This window comes from Somniosus microcephalus, chromosome 27 (assembly GCF_052327205.1).
Source record: "Somniosus microcephalus isolate GS21.2 chromosome 27, FLI_Smic_1.0, whole genome shotgun sequence".
Lineage (NCBI taxonomy): Eukaryota > Metazoa > Chordata > Chondrichthyes > Squaliformes > Somniosidae > Somniosus > Somniosus microcephalus.
Window position 1 is genome coordinate 16,494,899 of NC_141013.1, and position 22,691 is coordinate 16,517,589.

Below are 22,691 nucleotides of genomic sequence, written 5' to 3' on the forward strand. Positions count from 1 at the left end.
AGCAGTTCCACCGCTCCTTGAAGGCGTCGCTCAGGGCCAGCCTGCTGGATGCATCCTGGGTCGACAAACTACCGTGGGTGATGTTAGGACTCCGCACGGTGCCGAAGGAAGATCTCCAGTCATCGGCGGCGGAGATGGTTTACGGGCAACCGCTTCAAGTCCCAGGTGAATTCCTGCCGTTACCTACGCGACCATGGTCCGCGGCCACACAAAAAGAGACCCTCCGGGATGCGGCCCGCTGTTTCCGCCCAGTTCCGACCTCACGGCACGGTTTGCTTTCGTCCAACGTCCCGGGGGAGTTGTCGAAAGCCAAGTTCGTGTTTGTGCGCCAGGACGGCCATCGTACCCCACTCGCACCGCCGTATGCCGGACCCTTCAAGGTTTTGCAGGCGGGGACAAGAGTTTCGCGATTGACGTCGGGGGCAAACCGGATCACATCTCTGTCGATTGCCTCAAGCCTGCGCACCTGGACCTCGAACGACCGATCGAGCTGGCGCAGCCTCCGTGCCGCGGCCGGCCGCTGGCCGCTACCACACCTGACAACGCCGTGCTGCCTACCAGTTCGCCGCCTGCTCAGCGTTTTCCCCTCCGGGAATTTCGGAGTCGGTCCAACAGACTTGTCCGACCTCCTCAGCGATTGACTCTTTTCGTTAAAGACAATTCTGGGGGGGCGTATGTGGCAAAACCACTAAGAGACTCTTACAGTGACTTACATAATTGTCTGTAACCAATGTTATTACCTCTAGCATTAATTGTCTGTAACCAATGTTATTACCTTTCAAGTTGGCTCTGGTTAAACAGAGCTAGATCGACAACATCGCGATCTGACGCGATGACGTCATCACGTGGGTCACGTGACGTCCCCTTCGGCGGGAAACGTGATGACGTCATGACGTCAGAGGTAGAGGGCGGGGCCAGCCAGTCCTCGTGTGGATTGAAAGAGAAAAGACCTGTTTTGAGCTTCTCCTGTAGTTTCTTGTTTTGTAAAGTTCTTAGACAATAAATTCAGTTTGTTAACTTCCAGTAAGTTATAGATTCTTTGTTAGGAGTGCAGAGACTCCTACATTCCCTCTTTTTCTTCTTAGGCAGTCCCTCGGAATTGAGGATGACTTGCTTCCACATTAAAAATGAGTTCGCAGGTGACTGATGAGTCCAATGCGGGACCTACAGTCTGTCACAGGTGGTTGAAGGGGTGGGTGGGTGGGGTGCTTGGGTTGATGTGTGCTCCTTGCGCTGTCTGCGCTTGGAATCCGCTTGCTCCCGGCGAAGAGACTCGAGGTGTTCGGCGCCTTCCCGGATGCTTCTCCTCCACTTTGTGCGGTCTTGGGCCAGGGATTCCCAGGTGTCGGTGGGGATGTTACACTTTTTCAAGGAGGCTTTGAGGGTGTCCTTGAAGCGTTTCCTCTGCCCACCTGGGGCTCTCTTCCCGTGTCGGAGCTCCGAGTAGAGCGCTTGTTTTGGGAGTCTCGTATCGGGCATGCGGACAATGTGACCCGTCCATCGGAGCTGATCGAGCGTGGTCAAAGCTTCGATGCTGGGGATGTTGGCCTGAGCGAGAACACTGACGTTGGTGCGCCCATCCTGCCAAGTGGTAGTGGGATGAATCCCTCAGGGACCAACTTGGTTACTCTACAAGAAAGACGAAAATGATTCAATGTGGCGACACGCCACCACTGGACATAATCCGCTCATGGCGGCACAGACAGTCTAAGCAGAAGCCCCCAGCCGGGGGCCCTTTCCTCCAGCAACTTGTTTCCCGCAGGGACAGGCTGCCGGGAGCACTTCCTGTCTGGGAAGTATTTAAGTGGATGCGCGGGCTTTTCTAGTTCCTGTTTGCCATGTGGTCAGAATAAAGAAGCTGTGTTTTCAATAGCTCTGTCTCGACTCCCACGTTTGCCGCGGTATCTCAACACTGGTGACCCCGACGCTCAGGACGAATCCTAAGTTAGCATGGCGGATACAAACGTAGTCACGGTTAAATTACCTGACTTTTGGGAGAACCTCGCCGAAGCCTGGTTCGTTCAAGCTGAGTCCAGATTCCAGCTGAAAGGCATTACAGTCGACGCCACGAAGTACGACTACCTCGTCGCCTCGCTCACCTACGCTACAGTCCCCAAGGTTTGGGCAGCGCTGCAGAATCCACCAACGGAGGGCAAGTACGAGCATCTGAAGGCTGCGCTACTTAAAAAATTTCAAACGTCCTCTTACCAGCGCCACTGCCAACTCCTGGACCTCCCCGGCCTTGGTGACGCTTCACCATCAGACCTGCTTTCCCACATGCTGTCCCTCTCAGACGACAAAAATCCCGGCGCCCTTTTTCGCACGCTTTTCATTCGGCAGCTCCCCGCCAGCATCCGCCCACTCCTTGTGGAGTCTGACTCCACGGACCTGAATGAGATAGCCGAAAAGGCCGACCGGCTGCTCTCTGCACAGGCCGCTCACGACGTCGCGCCCGACCTCACGGCAACGACCACGCGGTCTTCCCGGGCCGCTAGGCCTGACCGCCCTACCACTCCGGGTCACTGCTACTACCACACCCGTTTTGGCGCTAGGGCTCAACGCTGCACGCCACCGTGTTCCTTCAAACCCCCCCCCGCACCGGCCCCCGTGATGGCCGCGGGGCAGAAGGAGCCCCTACTGTACGTCACTGACGACAGAACCAACCGCCGATTTCTGTGCGACACAGGGGCCCAGCACAGCATCACCCCCGCCTCCGCCCTTGAGATCCAACGAGGCACACGGGGTATCACACTGGCTGCAGCCAACGGCTCTGAAATCCGCACATATGGCACCCGCATGGTCACGCTCGACCTCGCGGGCCGCCGCTACCGCTGGGAGTTCCTGACAGCCAAGGTCCTCTGCCCACTCATCGGCGCCGACTTCCTACGCGCCCACGGCCTCCTTGTCGACATTCCGAGGCACCGCCTCGTCGACATCAACACTATGGCCCCCATCCCCGGCGCCTTTACCCCGGCCCGTTCGGCCGGCCCGACGACCTACTGCCTCGCCAGAGCCACGGACGACTACTCGGCACTCCTAGCTGAGTTTCCCGCCCTCACTAACCCGACCTTTTCGGCCAAAGCCGCCAAGCACGGTGTGGAACACTATATCCCCACCACCGGCCCCCCAGTTTCTGCCCACGCCCGCAGACTCAACCCGGCCAAGCTGGAAATCGCGCGGGCCGAGTTTACCAACATGGAACAACTCGGCATCATCCGCCGCTCCAGCAGCCCTTGGGCCTCGCCCCTCCACATCGCCCCCAAGCCCGGCGGAGGCTGGCGCCCTTGCGGGGACTACTGCCGCCTCAACGACGCCACCACCCCCGATCGGTACCCGGTGCCACACATCCAGGACTTCTCGGCCCGACTGGCCGGACGAACCGTCTTTTCCAAAGTCGACCTGGTGCGCGGTTACCACCAAGTCCCCGTACACCCCGCGGACATCCCCAAAACGGCCGTCATCACCCCATTCGGCCTGTTCGAGTTCCTGAGGATGCCCTTCGGCCTCAAGAATGCAGCACAGGCTTTCCAGCGCCTTATGGACTCAGTCCTCCGGGACCTGAACTTCCTATTCGTCTATCTAGACGACATTCTCGTGGCCAGCTCCTCCAAACAGGAACACCTCGAACACCTTCGCATCCTGTTCGGGCGCCTAGCCCAACACGGGCTCATCCTCAGCCCGGCGAAGTGCCAATTCGGCCTAACCGCGATCGATTTTCTCGGTCACCACATCACCCCTGCTGGGGCCGTCCCCCTGCCCAACAAGGTGCAGGCCGTCCAGCAATTCCCCCGCCCCACAACCATCAAGGGCCTCCAGGAGTTCCTCGGGATGGTGAACTTCTACAACAGGTTCATCCCCAGAGCCGCAGCCCCTATACGACTCCCTCCGAGGGAAATCCGGCAAGATGGACGTAGCCTGGACCACTGACACGGCAGCCGCCTTCGACGCCACCAAAAACGCGCTCGCCAACGCCACTCTGCTCGCGCTCCCGAGGGCCGATGCCCGGGTCGCGCTCACCACCGACGCTTCCGACCACGCGGTCGGGGCCGTGTTCGAGCAGTGGGTCAATGGCGCGTGGCAGCCACTTGCCTTCTACAGCCGCCAACTGCGCCCCCCGGAGGTCAAATACTCCACTTTCGACCGCGAGCTTCTCGCGCTCCACCTGTCGGTCCGCCATTTCAGGTTCCTCCTGGAAGGCCGCCCCTTCACCGCGTATGTGGACCACAAGCCACTCACATACGCGATGGCCAAGCACACCGAACCCTGGTCCGCTAGGCAGCAACGCCAGCTCGCGGCCGTCTCCGAGTTTACTACGGACATTCAGCACGTCTCCGGTAGAGACAACGTGGTCGCCGACTGCCTTTCCCGTCCCGCCGTCTGTGCGAATCACCTCGCGGTCGACTACGCACAACTAGTAGCGGCCCAGCTCACGGACCCAGACCTCCTCTCGGCGGCTACCAGCCTGCCAGGGCTACGCCTAGCCAAGGTCGCGCACGGGCCCGAAGCCACGGCAGTCACGTGCGACGTCTCACTCGGCCAACCCAGGCCGGTCGTCCCTGAGACCTGGCGCCGCCGCGTCTTCGACGCGCTCCACGGGCTCTCTCACCCGGGTTCCCGCGCATCCGTCAAACTCCTCTCCAAGCGCTTCGTCTGGCGCGGCCTTAGCAGAGATGTTCGGACTTGGGCCACCTCCTGCCTCGCCTGCCAACGGGCTAAGGTACAGCTGCACACCAAAGCACCCCTGGGAGACTTCGAGGTACCCAGCCGCCGCTTCGACCACGTACACGTCGACATCGTCGGTCCCCTGCCGCCATCGCAAGGCCAAACTTATCTCCTCACGATGGTCGACCGCTACACACGCTGGCCTGAGGCAGTGCCGCTGACCTCCACCACCACAGCCGACATTGCCAGGGCGTTTGTTAACACCTGGGTTGCGAGTTTCGGCGTACCGGCCGACATAACCTCCGACAGAGGCGCCCAGTTCACCTCCGAACTCTGGACGGCCACAGCACGCAACCTCGGGGTGACGCTCCACCGCACCACGGCGTACCACCTGCAGGCCAACGGACTTTGTGAACGCTTCCACAGGTCACTCAAGGCCTCACTCCGCACCGGCCTGCAGGACAGTACCTGGACTGACCGCCTACCGTGGGTGCTACTCGGCCTACGCACCGCGGTCAAGGAAGACCTCCAGTCCTCGGCAGCGGAGTTAGTCTACGGACAACCGCTGCGCGTCCCAGGCGAATTCCTTCCGGAGCCTACCAAGCCTTGGTCGGCCGAACAGCAGCGGCTTGACTCTTTCTCTTCCGCTCAGCAGTTCGCCCCACTTCCGGTCAACCGACACGGCGAACTCGCACCTCACGTCCCGCCAAATTTACAGCAGGCGCGCTTCGTCTTCGTGCGACACGACGCGCACCGCGGGCCCCTGCGACCCCCGTACGACGGTCCGTACGAGGTACTACAAACCGGGGACAAGGTATTCAAGCCGCGACTCGGCGACAGGGTCGAGACAGTCTCCATCGACCGGCTCAAACCAGCACACACAGAACCAGGGGAACAGGTCCCCGTGGCCCAGCCTCCAGCCAGAGGCCGTCCTCCCGGCAAGCCAGCACAGCCGGCGGCGAACCGCCCGACCCAACCAACCAGACCGGCGACCACTCAGAGCCGCTGCGGCAGAACCATTAGACCACCGTCACGACTCGTCCACTCCTCCTAAGCGGATTCTGGGGGGAGCTCTGTGGCGACACGCCACCACTGGACATAATCCGCTCACGGCGGCACAGACAGTCTAAGCAGAAGCCCCCAGCCGGGGGCCCTTTCCTCCAGCAACTTGTTTCCCGCAGGGACAGGCTGCCGGGAGCACTTCCTGTCTGGGAAGTATTTAAGTGGATGCGCGGGCTTTTCTAGTTCCTGTTTGCCATGTGGTCAGAATAAAGAAGCTGTGTTTTCAATAGCTCTGTCTCGACTCCCACGTTTGCCGCGGTATCTCAACATCAAACTGTTTCTTTGAACATTAAAAGAATGAATTCAGCAGCTAAAAGGAGTCAATCCTTATCTAGGATAATTAGCGTTAAATCTGACAACTCACTCAGCTGAAACTGAAGTTCAAGAGGAAGTATCAGGGGGAAGGTTATTAACTTGATGATCACTGGAACAGGAGAGGCGGAGGAATCCTAGTTAGAACAAGTTAGTGTTTCCTTTTAATAAGATCCTATCAGAGCAACTGAATTCTGTGTGCAGAACAACTCACTGATAACTGTAGCTCAGTGGGTAGCACTCTCGCCTTGGAGTCAGAAGGTTCAAGTCCACTCCAGGGATTTGAGCACGAAAATCTAGGCTGACACTCCAGTGCAGTACTGAGGGAGTGCTGCACTGTCGGAGGTGCCGTCTGTCTGTCTGTCTTTCTTTCTAACACTGGGGTTGTGCAGGCAAGCTGGTAGCTCACCTACTCTTCCTGGAGGGAACCAGGGGAAACATTGAGAGCCCACAGCAGAAAACCAGGGAAACTCTTTGGATGGGTTAATTGGCACTAAATTAGCTCTTCAGACATGGACACCTGTCAACCTCAGAATGTGACCTCTCTGAGGAAAACCTTCACTTCTTTTCTGGCCAGGTCACATTATTTCACAGAAAATTGAGGAAGTACATCGCAGATCTGTGGAGAGAAAAGAAAGGTTATGGCATTTTTGCTGAGCTATAATGAATGGTACAGACTTGAAATGTCTTTTCTCTGTACAAATGCTGACTGACCTGCTATGAATTTACAGAACATTCTGTTTTTATTTCAGATTTCCAATATTTGTAGTTTTTCCCCTTTTATTTTAACATTATTTTGCCTTTACTGCTGATATGAGGGGGAGATATGTTAGTGCTGTTGCTGGACTATCTGTTTCCCCCTGCACAGGTTTGTACTACTAACCAAGCCAAGCAAATCACAATAGACCCTGATGTAAGAAAACTACTAGGCACTTGGTCTAAGCGTTAAACAAAGCTTTAATCAATTGTTTTACAACATGGAGGTCTAGTTGTGTCCTTCACTAGTTCTGTTAAGAATGTCCTGTGCAAGCTGGGCCCGTGCCCGAGTATTTATACTCTCCCTGAACAGCACCACCTGCAGGCCGCACAGTATTATTTCATAAGTCTTTCTTTCATGAATGGCTGATTCATGTTAGACCCTACAATAGAAAACCAGGTGAAACTCTTTGGACATGAAGTCAATTGGAGTAAATCTAAGACCATTTTGGGCACCGAGCATGTGCCTTAATTCAGTTAAAGACCCGCCTCCATCTCCAGAGCAATGTGCCTTACGATTCACAGACAAGTTTGTGCTAGAAGTACCACAAGATAGATGATGGTGTGATAGGATCTAAGAGCCAGTGGTTGTTGGTGGGGTTGGGGTGGGGGGGAGCGGTCTAAGGGTGGCACCATCTTCTCTGGGGCCAGCATAATGTGATGTCCTGCCTTGAGACACCCTAAAATGTTGGATAAACATGACTGCAGGAGCAGTCTAGTGTTCCTTAGTGGTACAACTACTAGAAGAACAAAAACAACTCTATATAGTGCCTATAGTGTCAGCTGTGGCTCAGTGGGTAGCACACCCGCCTCTGAGTCAGAAGGTTGTGGGTTCACAGTCCCACTCCAGGGACTTGAGCACATAAATCTAGTCTGACACCCCAGTGCAGTGCTGAGAGAGTGCTGCACTGTCGGAGGTGCCATCTTTCAGATCAAACGTTAAACCGAAGCCTCGTCTGCTCTCTCAGATGGATGTAAAAGATCCCATGGCACTATTTCAAAGAAGAGCAGGGGAGTTCTCCCCGGTGTCCTGGCCAATATTTATCCCTCAATCAACATCACTAAAAACAGATTATCTGGTCATTATCACATTGCTGTTTGTGGGAGCCTGCTGTGCGGAAATTGGCTGCCGCATTTCCTACATTACTACAGTGACTCCACTTCAAAAAGTACTTCATTGGCTGTAAAGCGCTTTGAGATGTCCGATGGTTGTGAAAGGTGCTATATAAATGCAAGTCTTTCTTTAACATAGAAAAATGTTCCAAAGTGCTTCACACAGGCATAATCAAAAACATTGATGCCAACCCAAAGAAGGAAATATTAGGAGGGATGACTAAAAGCTTGGTCAAAGAGGTGGGTCTTAAGGAGGGTCCTAAAAGAGGAAAGGGAAGTGGAGAGCTAGAGCAATTTAAGGAGGGAATTCCAGAGCATGGAAGCTAGGTAGTTGAAAATACTCTTGAAGAGGTTGCCTGCAGATGGACAATAACCACAGAACCAGTTTGTCTGCCAGCAAGAATTCAATGTTATGATTCCAGTGTAAAAAGGTAAGAGCGTGAATCCCATGCGGACTGCTCTCTGTTCTTTAAATAAGTGAGCATTTATTTACACTCAGCACGTCAATCAGTCTTCAGCTCCCAGAGCTAGCAGACAGCAATAATTTGCATTTCTGGAGTGCTCCGCAGGCACAGAAAGATGTTTCAAAGTGCTTTACATTGAGAAGAGGACAGAAGGGAGGACTGAAAGGGTCTGTCAGTGTGCTGCTGATATTATCAGGCAAATGAAATTCCTTGGTCTATCCTTATAGAATCAGACATTACAGCACTTTTGTTTTTTTAATACATATCTAATTCTTTTTTAAGTGATACTATAGTACCAGGTGATAAAAATTTTCATGTTCTAATAACCCTCCATGTGAGAAAAATGTCTTCGAACTTCCCCCCCCTCGTTAATCAAGTGGTTATCCTCAATTTGTATCCCCTTGTTACTGATTCGCCAAACTGTGGAAACAATTTTTCACTATTTACCCTTTCAAATCCTTTCATGGTTTTGGAAGCCTTTATCAGATGTCCCTCACCCTTCTTTGTTCCACTGAAAATTGCCCCAATTTTTTGAGCCTTTTTTCCCTCTCCTGTCTGATATAATTCTAGTGAATCTTCACTGCACCCTTTCCATGACTCTTAATATCTTTCCTATAATTGGTGTCCGGAACTAAATGCAATACTCCAACTGTGGTCTAATAAATATCTTGTACAAATTCAATCCAATGCCCCTATAAGAACATAAGAAATAGGAGCAGGAGTAGGCCACTTGGCCCCTCGAGCCTGCTCCGCCATTCAATAACATCATGGCTGATCTTGGGCTCAAAGCCACTTCCCTGCCCGCTCCCCATAACCTTTCACTCCCTTATCTTGTAAATATCTGTCTATCTCCACCTTAAATGTATTTAATGACCCAGCCTCCACGACTCTCTGGGGCAGAGAATTCCACAGATTTACGACCCTCCGAGAAAAAATTCCTCCTCATCTCAGTTCTAAAAAGGCGACCCTTTATTCTGAAACTATGCCCCCGAGCTCTGGATTTCCCCACGAGGGGAAACATCCTCTCTACATCTACCTTGTCGAGCCCCCTCAGTATCTTATACGTTTCAATAAGATCACCTCTCATTCTTCTAAATTCCAATGAGTATAGGCCCAACCTTTCCTCATAAGTCAACCCCCTCATCTCAGAAATCAACCATGTGAATTGTCTCTGAACTGCCTCCCATGCAAGTATATCCTTCCTTAAATAAGGAGACCAAAACTGTACGCAGTACTCCAGGTGTGGTCTCACCAATTCCCTGTACAGTTGTAGCAGGACTTCCCTGCTTTTATACTCTAACCCCCTTGCAATAAAGGTCAACATTCCATGTGCCTTTTTGATTACTTGCTGCGCCTGCATGCTAACTTTTTGTGTTTCGTGCACAAGGACCCGAAAGATTCATCATATGTATAAAACCCAGAATCCCATTTGTCGTTTTGTGGTGTTTTTAAGAGTTTTTCTTGATTTCCAGGTATTTTTTTCCCGTGTTTTGTTTGCTTCACCAAGGAGGCAGCATTACTAGGAGATAGAAGTAAGGTTGCACCATCCTGATGAGGTCCTCCATCCAAAGATCTCTATATTAGCTCACAGATCTCTGTTCCTCCACTCTGTTGAGAACATTCCCAATCAGGATGCACTTTCTTTCACTGTTCTTTTTCCCCAAAATGTACTACTTCATCTTTCTCTGCAATGAACTGCATCTGCCACCTATCTGCCCACTGCTAACCTGTTCATGTGCTCCTGCTGCTTCCTCCAGTCTTCCTCAGAGTTTGCTATGCTCCCTAATTTGGTATTATCATCATCAAACTTCTATATAATACCCCTTGTGCATATATATCCAAATTATTTATATAAATGGAAAACAAAAGAGGCCCCAGCACAGATTCTTGACTGGCCTTCTTAGTGTAGATGACTCACATCAAGTTCCGTTCACCCACCACCCGTGTGCTCATTCAGCTATATTGGCTCTCAGTCCAGCAACACCTCACATTTAAAATGACCATCCTTGTGTTCGAATCCTTCCATGGCCTCACCCTACCCCATCTCTATAACCTCTTCCTGCAACTTTCCAATAACTTAGCGTTTCTCCAATTCTGGCCTCTTGTGATGTGCGGGTTAGGTTGATTGGCCATGATAAAAAAAATTGGCCCTTAGTGTTAGGGGGGATTAAATATGTGGGGTTACGGGGTTACAGGGATAGGGCTTGGGTGGGATGGCTGTCGGTGTAGGGACCGGGTGCTAGGGTTTGGATGATCAGCCATGATCTCGTTGAATGGCGGAGCAGGCTCGAAGGGCCGAATGGCCTAGTCCTGCTCCTAGTTTCTATGTTTCTATGTTTCTATGTTTGTACACCCCCCCCCCCCATTTCCTTCCTCTCTCCATTGGTATCCGTACCTTCAACTTTCTAGGCCATAAGCTCGAAAAGCCCTCCCTAAACCTCTCAGCCTTTTTTTTCCTCAGTCCTCCTTTAAGACGCTCCTTAAAACCTACCTCTTTGATCAGTCTTTTGGTCATCTGTCCTCATATCTCCTTATGTAGCTCGGTGTCAAATTTGGTCTGATGTGAAGTGACTTGGAATGTTTTACTACATTAAAGGCACTATATAAATGCATGTTGTTGTTGTAGCAGCAGATGAATGTTCTATTACAGTGCTTTTTACTTCTGCCACATTTGTGTATTCCCAATGCAATTTATATTTCTTTTAGTGGGAGGTGGAGTGAATGTGCTCATCAGAGACAGGAATGGTAGTGCTAGGGAGTGAGACATGTTTCCACCCAGTGTCGGCATTGAGCACAGGCCAGGAGCATAGAGCTCCCTCCCCTCGTGCTATGGGCTGGATTTTCATTCAGAAGTCGGGTTGGAGGCGGGACTACAACTTTCGGAGTTGTAGTCCCGCCTCCATCGAGATGCGGCCAATCCTCGCGATTTTAACTTGATTGACCTTGTTGAGCCCACCCAGCGGGCTCAGCAGGCCAATTAAGGGCCACCCGACAACAGGTGACGTCACAGACTGAAATTTCATCTGTCAAGACGTTTTGACAGATGAAATATCAGCGTTTCACAGCTGTTTGAAGCTGTCAAACACTGACAGTCTTACTTCTAACATGAGTCCTTCTCCACAGACTCAGTTAGAAATCTCTCCTGCACAGAAAGCTGCAGGCTGTCACTTTTGACAGTTCGCAGCCATTCTGCTTTCTGTGCCGGTGAGATGAGGGACTCCCCGAACCTAAAGGAAGGAAGGCTGAAAAGGTAAGAAAAGGTATGTAAAACTTATTTAATCACTTTAGACACACCAAACACACTTACCTTTGCACTCATGCACACATCACTCACCTGAACACCGACATCTCGACCCCTCCAAGCCGTTCAACCTGACGGCCCGACTCCTCCAACTTGGCGTGGTTTGGAGCCGTCGGGAATCCCACAGTTCAAGCTTAAAAATAGAGATTAGGCTAAAAACTGCCTGTTAACTACCTCGGGTAGGCGGGTCCCAGTGCGGGGCGGGTACCCGCCTCCTTTGAAATTGGCATGGAGACGGGTTGGGGGTAGGATGGGGTCGGGACCCCTGATTTCGGGAATTTAACCCCCCGCACGCCTCCAAACCCGACTCCACAGCACACTGAAAATCGAGCCCCAAGTCTCAAATCCACCTTCAAAAAAGCACTTGTACCACATCGACGTGAATTCTTGCACTTCCCACATCAGATTCTCTTGAGTGAGGATGAAGGTGTGTGCTGCACTGTGTGAGATTTCATACTGTGGTCGCTATACAACTGGAAGAGGGTTGAGATAGCTTCAGTCTCATTTCACAGTGGACACTTACAGCAGGGAGAGAGGTGACTTCCAACCTATCAGTCTGGGCTGTGTTGAACACACATTCCAGTGATAGGAGCACTGAGTAAAGCTGCTCTGCAATCCTATAGACCGGTTTCTGCACTGAGAAACCTGGGTGAGTAGGAAAATTTATGAATATGGGGAGCAAGCAGGGCTAGGTGGCTCATGTGGAGAAAAGCACCGATGTAAACTTGGCGGACCTAATGGCCTGTTTCTGTGCTGCAACATGCTATGATTCTAAGCAACGGTGCCCATATAACTTGCCTTTGCAGTTTTCAATCTCAGACTTTGGATTTGAAGGGCCTCCTCAGCTGATTCTGAACAAAAGTCCCAATTTACTGAACTGCTTGTCCATAGAGTTAGCGGCCAACCCATCGGTACGAATGACATTTCCCATCCCACTGCTCCTCCTGCAGTTAGGCGCAAATCCTGCAGGAGGCCCAGGCTGGGACAACAGGAAAAGTTGGCACAGGTCTGGGAATCCCATATAAAATTGATTCTATACTGAATATATTTAGGAAGGAGATAGATAGATTTCTAAACACAAAAGGCATCAAGGGGTATGGGGAGAGAGCGGGAATATGGTATTGAGATAGAGGATCAGCCATGATCATATTGAATGGCAGAGCAGGCTTGAAGGGCCGAATGGCCTACTCCTGCTCCTATTTTTCTATATTTCTATGTTTCTATCCATTTATACTTCAAAAGCTGTAAATAAAATTGTACTGAATTAAAGATGCAACTGCTCTGGGGGAATTTGCAGTATTTACTGTATTTTGCTCTGTGATGCCTTTAGCCTTGAGGCATTTTCTGGGGAAGCAGAATCGCAGCTTGAAGTATTCGGTGAACAATTGCCACTCCACATTCCTCTTAAAGAAAATGATGTACATTTGGTTTATGACTCTCAACAATCTCGAGCTCCCTGCTGGGTCACACTGTTCAAATCTAAAATTTTATAAAATTGATAAACTTGAGGTTTTGAGTATCATCAACAGTTCCGCCCACCTGAATAATGTGGGTGGTATTCATATGGAAATATTCATAAGTATGTGGAAAACCAACCTTTGTCAACCTTTGGAGTGGTGAAGAGAGGAACATTTTATGGATTTATGTAATCTTACTCATTCTTTGCTACCTATTTGAGCATTACTGCCCTTGTTCCTGTGTTAAAGACTGCCCTTTGGTGTTCAGAAGCTTGATATCCCTCCTTAAAACTGTAATAATGCTTTTGAACTATGGTTGCCAACCTTCCGTTGGGCAATAAAAATAGTGTTTTTTTTCATTTTCTTTTAACACTTTTGTTTATTAGCTAGTGTCAGCCATGGCTCAGTGGGTGGCACTCCTACCTCTGAGTCAGAAGGTTGTGGGTTCGAGTCCCACTCCAGGGACTTGAGCACAAAATTCTAGGCTGACACTCCAGTGCAGTGCTGAGGGAGAGCTGCACTGTCGGAGGAGCCGTCTTTCGGATGAGACGTTAAACCGAGGCCCCGTCTGCTCTCTCTCAGGTGGACATAAAAGATCCCACGGCCACTATTCCGAAGAAGAGCAGGGAAGTTCTGAATCTTGGTCAATATTTATCCCCTCAATCAACATCACTAAAACAGATTATCTGGCCATTATCGCATTGCTGTTTGTGGGAGCTTGCTGTGCACAAATTGGCTGCTGTGTTTCCTACATTACAACAGTGACTACACTTCAAAAGTACTTAATTGGCTGTAAAGCGCGTTGAGACGTCCTGAGGTTGTGAAAGGTGCTGTATAAATGCAAGTCTTCCTTTCTTTATTATTATAAAAATATTGGAGATGGGGAAAAATGGCTGTTTGACTGACAGTCACGAGTCATCCAGTTGAGCAATGAATTGTCTTTTGACTTTTCACTTGGCGTGGGGAGGCGGGGCGTCGTGAGGATGGACATGTCTGGCGACCAATGGCAGGAGTGTGGGGGCAGGGCAGTTGGAGGCAGGAGGTCATGTGACAGAACCTCCAGGAATACATTCAACTAGAGCTGGAAACCCTATTTTGACCCAGTGATTTTCTTCATGACTGTCCTGGATTCCAACAAGTACAGTGAACTCCGGGCTCCCCGTCTCAGTGCTGGAAGCAAACACAGGCCTCAAGATTTTCATGCCCCTATACACCGCCTGTCACAGAGCTGCAGGCAAAACCAGCGAAAGCTTGAGATTGGGAACTGGAGGATTAACCAAATATTGTGATTGTCCGAATGAAGCTACAACCACTTTGGGTAATTGGACAATGTTCATTATCGCCTGGACTGAGTGGGAGTGGGAGTGCTGCTGCTATGTGCTGTGTATACACAAGGTTTGTAACATTCCTGCATGCAGTTTTATCAACCTAATCCATTCAGAGCCAACAGCAGGGGTTGTCAGTGGGAAAGGTCGATGTTTTATTGCTTATTGTGTTTAGAGGAAATACTCAACCATAAAGGTGACCGATGGTGCGGAAACTGCCTCTTTAATTTAAAAAGGCCTTCCTTCGGGGATTTAAGCTGTGCCGAATGTCTCGTGCTTCTGCCGTACTTCGCTGATGCAATCATTCAGAAGCCACTAGATCACTGGCCCAGCAGGCCATGGAAATGTCGCTGAGAAGCAATGGCCACAAATTATATTGTCACCGTTGATGGAAGGAGTGAGGCAGCGAGTGGCTTCCTCCGGGAAGCGGCTGTCAGGGGAGAAATAAATAAACAAACTGGGAGCTTTCAGAACAGGGAGAGGGGAAATGAAATGGAAGGTCAAAGCCGCTGGCTTACATGCATCATACGGGGCACGAGACTACAGTGCACGTGCCCTGTCAGACCCGTCGATCTGACTGGCCGAGTATTTACCGGTGTTCCTCCTTAGCAGTAATTTTCTAGAGATAACAAACCATGATCAAGAATTCACAAATTCTCTCTCTGTCTTGCCTTCTGTCACGTAGGAGCAGGAGGAGGCCTTTCAGCTCCTCAAGCCTGACCCACCATTCAATGAGATCATGGCTGATCTGCACCTCAGCTCCATTTACCCGCATTTGTTGCATATCCCTTGATATCCTCACCTAACAAAATTCTATCACTCTCAGTCATGAAAATTTCAATTGACCCAGTATCTACAGCCTTTCTGGAGAGCGAATTCCAGATTTCCATTACCCTTTGTGTGGAAAAGTGCTCCTTGAGTTAACTCCTGAATGGCCGAGCTCTAATTTCAAGATGATGCCCTCTTGTTCTGGATTTCCCCCACCAGAGGAAATAGTTTCTCTGTATCGACCCTATTGAATCCCTTAATCATTTTAAATACCTCACTCGTGTATGAACACACACACGAACACTCTCTCTCTCTCTCTCTCTCTCTCTCCCACCCTCACCCACTCACAATAAACGGGGATGTTATGCAATTGTCCATTTGCTAAATTTAATCCGTTTTACTTTCTCCTACTCTTTGCAAACACTGTCACAAATATTAACAAAAACAGGAAGTGAAAAGTTAATTGGAAGATTTTGTTGCCAAACCTTGTTAGATTATGAGTTTGATCAGAAAGAGACATTGTTGGTTATCAGAGGCAGTTATCAGGATTTGTGTAAAACAAGCTTTGAAGAGCTGCTGCGAAGTTAACAGAATGTACACCTCCAGAAAATCTTTTAAAGCGATGTTTACTTTCAGCAAAAATACTGTATAAAATAATGATGGACCTGAATTGCTCTGTTCCTATCTAAATTGAAGTGATAAACAAATAGGCGTATGAGAAAGATTCCAAGGCACTAAGAGCAAAGCGTTCTCCCAGTGCCCTGGGGAGCATTCCTCAGACAGCCAACAGGACCAGATTAAATGGCCATTGATCTCATTGCTTTACAGAAAATAACCGCCACATTGTCCACACAAAGACAATCACTGGTCTTCAGAATACAGGAAACTCTTTTTTATCGCGTGGTGCCGGTTTATCAAAAAGTCCGGATTACAGAGAGGTATAGTTAAAAGGTACGAGAGCTCCGTACACAGCAACAAATCCAGGCTTCCCTGTTGCTTAGCAACAGGTGCAGGAACTCCAGCCACAGACCAAGCGTCCCTGTTGCTTAGCAACAAGTGTAGGAGCCCCGGTTACACAGCCACAGATCCAGGAACGACCACTAATATGAAGTAAAACTTACCTGAACCTACTCCTGAATTTTGCCGGTTAACAGAGATTTCTGGTTATTTAGCTGCCGGTAAATCGAGAGTTTCCTGTAATTACAGCTATATGTGAAACACTTTGTGACGTTTCTGGGAGATGCGATAAGGCACTATACAAGTGCAAGTCTTTCTTTTAAAATAGATGGCTTCATTCGCACACGTCCTGGGAGCTATGCTTCAGACGAATAAATGGGAAAGATCTGCAGCATCGGAAAAAGAGCAGGCGCAAGAGCGAGAGCCTCTCCACTCGTTAAACTGATTGGCTTTACTCAGGCAATGATTACTGTACAGTAATAAAAAGAGACTGCACGTTCTGTCCGATGGCAGCTTCCGGCTTGGGAGCTTTCAATGACATGGCTGCCGTTCTGTCACCTAACAGAGCTAACAAAGAGGAACGCTCAAATCAAAAGTAGATAGGACAGGGAATTACTTCTTCAAAGTTTCTATCAACCAATGTTAGAAACCAAAGGGACAATCTGAACTATCTGGCTTGTTTTATTCCTGTTTATGCATCGACACATTTAGAGCTAATATAAAACCAGGCCATTCAGGGTTTGATTGAATCCCAGAAAGAACAACTCAATTGATAAAACAAAGAGCAATTCCACAACATACATATCAGATGTGAACTCTGTACCTGACAAACATTTAAATTGTAGAAGCTGAAATAAATAGTGGTGCATATTTCACCTACTTGAAAAATTCAACTCAGCCAGTTCGCCATCAACAGGACCGCAAGTTCCGGGCCAACATGGTTGCCTACTGGAGTCCGACTTTCAGTTCCCAGACATGACTGGATTTGTAGAGACTGGTTCATGTGTGTCCCTGTCACCAATAAAACATTGGATGCAATTCAGTATCAAATTTCTATGAGTGAAGCCATTTCTGGTAGGCTGGAGCTGTCACACAGTAAGAGATCTGGTTCCTCTTAGCCTTTCCTCCTCCTTTTCCTCTCTTCCTTTTTTGCTCATTTCCTTCCTTCAATCATCGGCAGAAGTGAAGAATGAGACACTTTAAGATCCAGCTTGTCCAACTCTGACAGGTTGTCTCTAACCGGTCACAGCACAACCCTGCCATAAGGTTGTCCAGAATATTTCTATCTGCACCAATATCTTCATTTTATAAATGTTCACAACTTGGTAATAAAAGTACTTTCATTGGGACTTTAGGAAAATGACAAATCACTTCCACTAAAGCAATTAGCCGAGTGAACTACTCCACAGACAAAGCCCAATGTCAATGTGCCAGCTCTTGAGGATTGGGAGAGGTCAGAGGAAGGATTCCAAATATTCAGTCAATAATAAAACCTCCCCAGGAATTCATAATAATAACTAATTTCTTGATGTCTGGACCTAGATCGAGATGAATTTTATTCACTCAGAACTTTCTGGTTTCCGTGTCAGCCGTGGCTCAGTGGGCAGCACACTCGCCTCTGAGTCAGAAGATTGTGGGTTCAAGTCCCACTCCAGGGACACGAGCACAGAAGCCTAGGCTGACACTCCAGTGCAGTGCTGAGGGAGTGCTGCACTGTCTGAGGTGCCGTTAAACCGAGGCCCTGTCTGCCCTGGAGTGGACGTAAAAGATCCTATGGTGCTATTTTGAAGAAGAGCAGGGAAGTTATCCCCGGTGTCCTGGCCAATATTTATCCTTCAATCAACATCGCTAAAGCAGATTATCTGGTCATTATCACATTGCTGTTTGTGGGAGCTTGCTGTGTGCAAATTGGCTGCCGCGTTTTCTACATTACAACAGTGACTACACTTCAAAAGGTACTTCATTGACTGTAAAGTGCATTGGGACATCTGGTGGTCATGGAAGGCGCTATCTAAATGCAAGTCTTTCTTTTCATTCCCTACTGTGCTGACATCAAAAGTTTTATACCCTTGGGTGCTCACGTCAGGAGTTTTATTGCTCTGGATTGTTATTCCCCTGGGTATCCATGTTGGAGGTTTTATTCGTTGCTGTTTTCAGTTCAAGGTTTCCAGCCTTTCACATGCACACATAATAACGATCTTTCCAAGAAATGGGCAAATACCTTGAACTAATCTGTTTATTCTTGGGGAAATCTGAACTTGTCTCTGCATGTATTCTGGAGCTCTCTGTCTGCAATTTCAAGCTAGAGCTTCATCCCCATAGGCAGTTATAATACCTGTCGTGTCCAAAACAGAAAGTGAAACAGAATGCTGACAATAAGTAGCAAGTCGCTCTGTGCATTTACCACAGATCAAGGGCTGTGTTTAGAGTGGCATTTGTACTGTTGAAACGTATCCTATTATTCCAGTCATCAATCTAATATTACGCACAAGTTAACAAATAGGCAGTCAAACATCAGTGTGCTGCTGCAGAGGAGAGAGTGACAGTGGCCCCAGGGACAGTGGAAACAGACAGAACAGAGAGATTGCAGTGTTTTGATTGTAAATGTGCTTTCTGGTTGAAACAGGTCAAAAAGCTGTTGGAGATTGTAATGTAGTATCACATGGTTTGGTATGAGCATGCTCAGTTTGCTCTGGCCCAGTAAAGCAAGCACATAGAATGGCAATTTATCCTATCTCTGTCTTTCATTTGTTCTACCCACATATATTACATTTTGGCGACAAGGATGGGATCCCAAAGCCATTTTTAGAGATCATGGAAGTGTTGCGTCCGTGTATAATAAGACACAGACTGCGGAGAACGGTACAACAGGTGTTTACTCAACATGGCTCACACTGCAACTGATCTGTACAGATTACTACTCAGTGCTATATACAGGTGTGGTCACTGCCGGTACTGCAGTATACATGAGCTGTAAAACATAGTTCCCCCCTTAAAGGTATATACATTACAGGAAGGACACAGTGTTCAACCTTCGCGTGGAAAAGTTTAAGGTGAATTTGTGACACCTAAACTGAATTTTTGCAATGTTTTACTGTTAATGCTGATGCAGAATCGTCTGTGCTTCGCTTTCGTGTGTATGTATACACAGCAACAGCGGTGTTGATTCACACAGGTACACAGGTTGCGTGCAGAGTCACTGTTCGACGGGATCGGGACAATCATGGCCGCGCCTACAGGATTCATCGGAAGCCTCGGTATGTATGGCCGAGCTCGCAAACCATTCAGTTCTTACATTGAGCGGATTGAGATGTTTTTTAAGGCCAATAACATTGAAACTGAAGGTGCAGATGAGAATGTTCAAGCTCAAAATAAAGTAATTTGTGCACGCAAGAAAGCCAGTTTTCTAACGGAGATCGGGCAAGATGTCCACTGAACGTTGACAAACCTACTCGCACCAGGGAAAGCGAAGGGTGCGTCGTTTGAAGACATTGTCAAGAAACTCGAGGACCATTTCGACCCAAAGCTGTTAGAAATAGCAGAGAGCTATAAGTTTGGTACCAGAAACCAAAAACAAAGTGAAACCATCAGTGAGTACATTGTAGCTCTTAAGAACCTGTCTTTGCATTGTAACTTCAGCACGTTGTCGGATCGTGCGTTGCGAGATAAGTTTGTGTGTGGACTGGTGGATGAGCGCACACAGTCCAAGTTACTGAACACTCCGAACCTAACGTTTGACATAGCATGCAAAATTGCTCTATCTATGGAGATGGCGTCTAAGAATGCTAGGGAGCTCCGTCCAACTCAAGGGACTAGTGCAGCTGAGGTCTACAGTCACAAAGTCACCGTCAAACCTAAAGCTGTGAGACCGAGTCAAAAGCATGTCGGTGAGAGCAGTTCAGTGAATTGTTATCACTGCAATGGAAATCACTCACCACAGTCCTGCCAATACAGAAATGCGAAGTGTTTTCACTGCCAGAAGCAAGGCCATATTTCAACAGCTTGCAGAGCTAGATCGAAAGCAGGAATTAAGAATCATTCTAGTGGCAATACAAAGCAGCGACAACAAAAGAGAGGAATTCACAATATTGAGGTGAACACACCTGATGAAGAACTAGGCATCGACAGTATCTATGCCACTAGCAGCAATGCTAGCAGTTGTGAGAAAGACCTCCGTACAAAACTTTTTATCAGTGACCAATATATTGCTATATGCATTAACAAGGTGGCAGACTGCTCTATCATGAGTAAGGACACATATGAGAGTAAGTTTAATCAAATACTACTTACAAAGAGTAATGTAGAGTTAAAAACCTACTCCGGAGAAATCCTAGAGACATGTGGACAAATGGAATGTACAGTTCAGCCCAATGGCCAGTCAGTAAAGCTGCCTATTATTGTAGTGAGCTACAGCAACAGGCCAACCCTCATGGGCAAAGACTGGTTGAGAAAGTTGAAACTAGACTGGAAAAACATCTTCAGTGTAGATGCTTCAAAGAAGCGATGCGACACAATGCTGAACAAGTATAAAAACATGTTCTCAGACAGTTATGGGTATATCCGCATCAAGTCCAACGCAAAGCCTGTCTATTGTAAGGCAAGGCCGGTCCCCTATGCATTGAAAAGTCAGGTGGAGGAAGAGCTAGAGAAACTCAGAGAGAACGGAGTGCTGGTAAAAACTGACAAAAGTGAATGGGCTTCCCCGATTATGGTAGTGCCCAAAGCAGACAAAACTGTACGCTTGTGCGGTGACTACAAAATTACTATCAACCAAGCAGTTGACGATGAGCAGTACCCGTTACCTACATCGCAAGATTTGTATGCAGCACGCTCGGGGTCAAAGGTTTTCTCTGAGCTTGACCTGTCGCACACTTACACTCAGCTGAATGTTGACAAAGCGAATCAACAGTATCTCACCATCAACACACACAAGGGACTGTACTCCTACACCAAGCTGCCGAATGGTGTAAAGTCCTCCCCCAAAATCTTCCAGGCTACGATGGATAACATTTTGCAAGGAATTCCAAATTGTTTATGCAATCAAGACGATGTGCTGATTGCAACAAGCAGCGAGGAAGAAAATCTAGAAGTGTTAGATATAGTGCTTCAAAGGTTGAATTCCCACAATGTCAAATTGAAAAGGAGCAAATGTGCTTTTGTGCAGTCCGAGGTTGTTTACCTTGGTCTGAAAGTTGATGCAAATGGCGTGCAACCAGTTAAGGAAAAGGTTGATGCTGTCATCAATGCTCCAAAGCCACAGAACGTGTCTGAGTTAAGATCTTTCCTTGGAATGGTCCAGTACTACGCACGGTTCTTACCTGAGTTAGCGACCATGTTAGCTCCATTGCATGAGCTCCTCGAGAAGGATGTCCAGTGGAAGTGGACGAAAGCACAACAGGAAGCTTACAATGCTTGTAAGAGAAGTCTCTCTAGCGATGCTCTACTTGTGCACTACGACACAGAGTGTGAGCTTAAGTTATTGTGTGATGCTTCTAGCTACAGTGTGGGAGCTGTCATAATGGATGATGGCCAAGAGAAACCAATCGCGTTCGCGTTGCGAATCGTCACAAAGAGCGAAAGAAACTACGCGCAAATTGAAAAGGAAGCACTTGCCATAGTATTTGGAATCAAGAAATTCCAACAGTTCCTGATCGGCAGAAAGTTTACCCTGATAACCGATCACAAACTACTCCTAGCAATGTTGGGGCCCAAATCTGCCATCCCTGCAATGGCTGCATCAAGAATGCAATGTTGGGCAGTGTTGTTGTCACAATATGACTACACGATTGAATATTGCACTTCAAAGCAAAACGCAATCGCAGATGCCTTGTCCAGGTTGCCACATGAAGACTCGTGTTGGGAGTGAAGGTGAGATTTTCATGCTAGTTGCAGTTGACAAAGACTTTCCCGTGAATGTAACTGAGATTGCAGATGAGACTCAAAAGGACTCAGGACTCAGTACTGAAAAGAGTGTATGAACACACCTTAAGTGGATGGACTGATCAGTGTCTGGACACAGTGGAAATTATTCCATAACCGTTGTACTGAATTGTCTTGTGAGCGAGGTTGTATCAAGTGGGGAAACAGAGTGGTGGTACCTACTTCTTTGAGAGATAGAATTCTGACCGAATTTCATACTGAACATCCAGGGATCATCAGTATGAAATCAGTTTTGTTTACTGGCCTGGATTGGACAGTGATCTTGAATCACTTGTCAGCAAAGTGGATTGAAGTGAAACATATAGGTTCAAACAAGTCTGAGGTGGAAACGAGCATCTTTTGAGTTCGGAACCAGAACAAAACAGCCCGAAAATTGGTTCAACGCCAAAACCTTTTGTAAGGGGATCAGAAAGGCTCCGCAAACCTGTTATTAAACTGGATTTATAGTTCATTTGTAGTTGATTTAAAAGAAAAAAAGACAGGAGTTTTTGTTATGTGGTACATGTAATGTTGGGGAAGGTGGGACCAGAGTTTTGTTGTATTTGAGAGGGGAATATGTAAAAAAAAAATTTTA

The 22,691-nt window shown here is 48.3% G+C and overlaps 1 protein-coding gene across 2 annotated transcripts in view; it reads left to right on the forward strand.

Annotated features, from left to right (window-relative positions):
- The window catches only part of LOC147100008 (NT-3 growth factor receptor-like), a 945,826-nt gene that overhangs the window by 904,846 nt on the left and 18,289 nt on the right, over nt 1-22,691 (forward strand). The gene's annotated exons all lie outside the window — the stretch shown is intronic.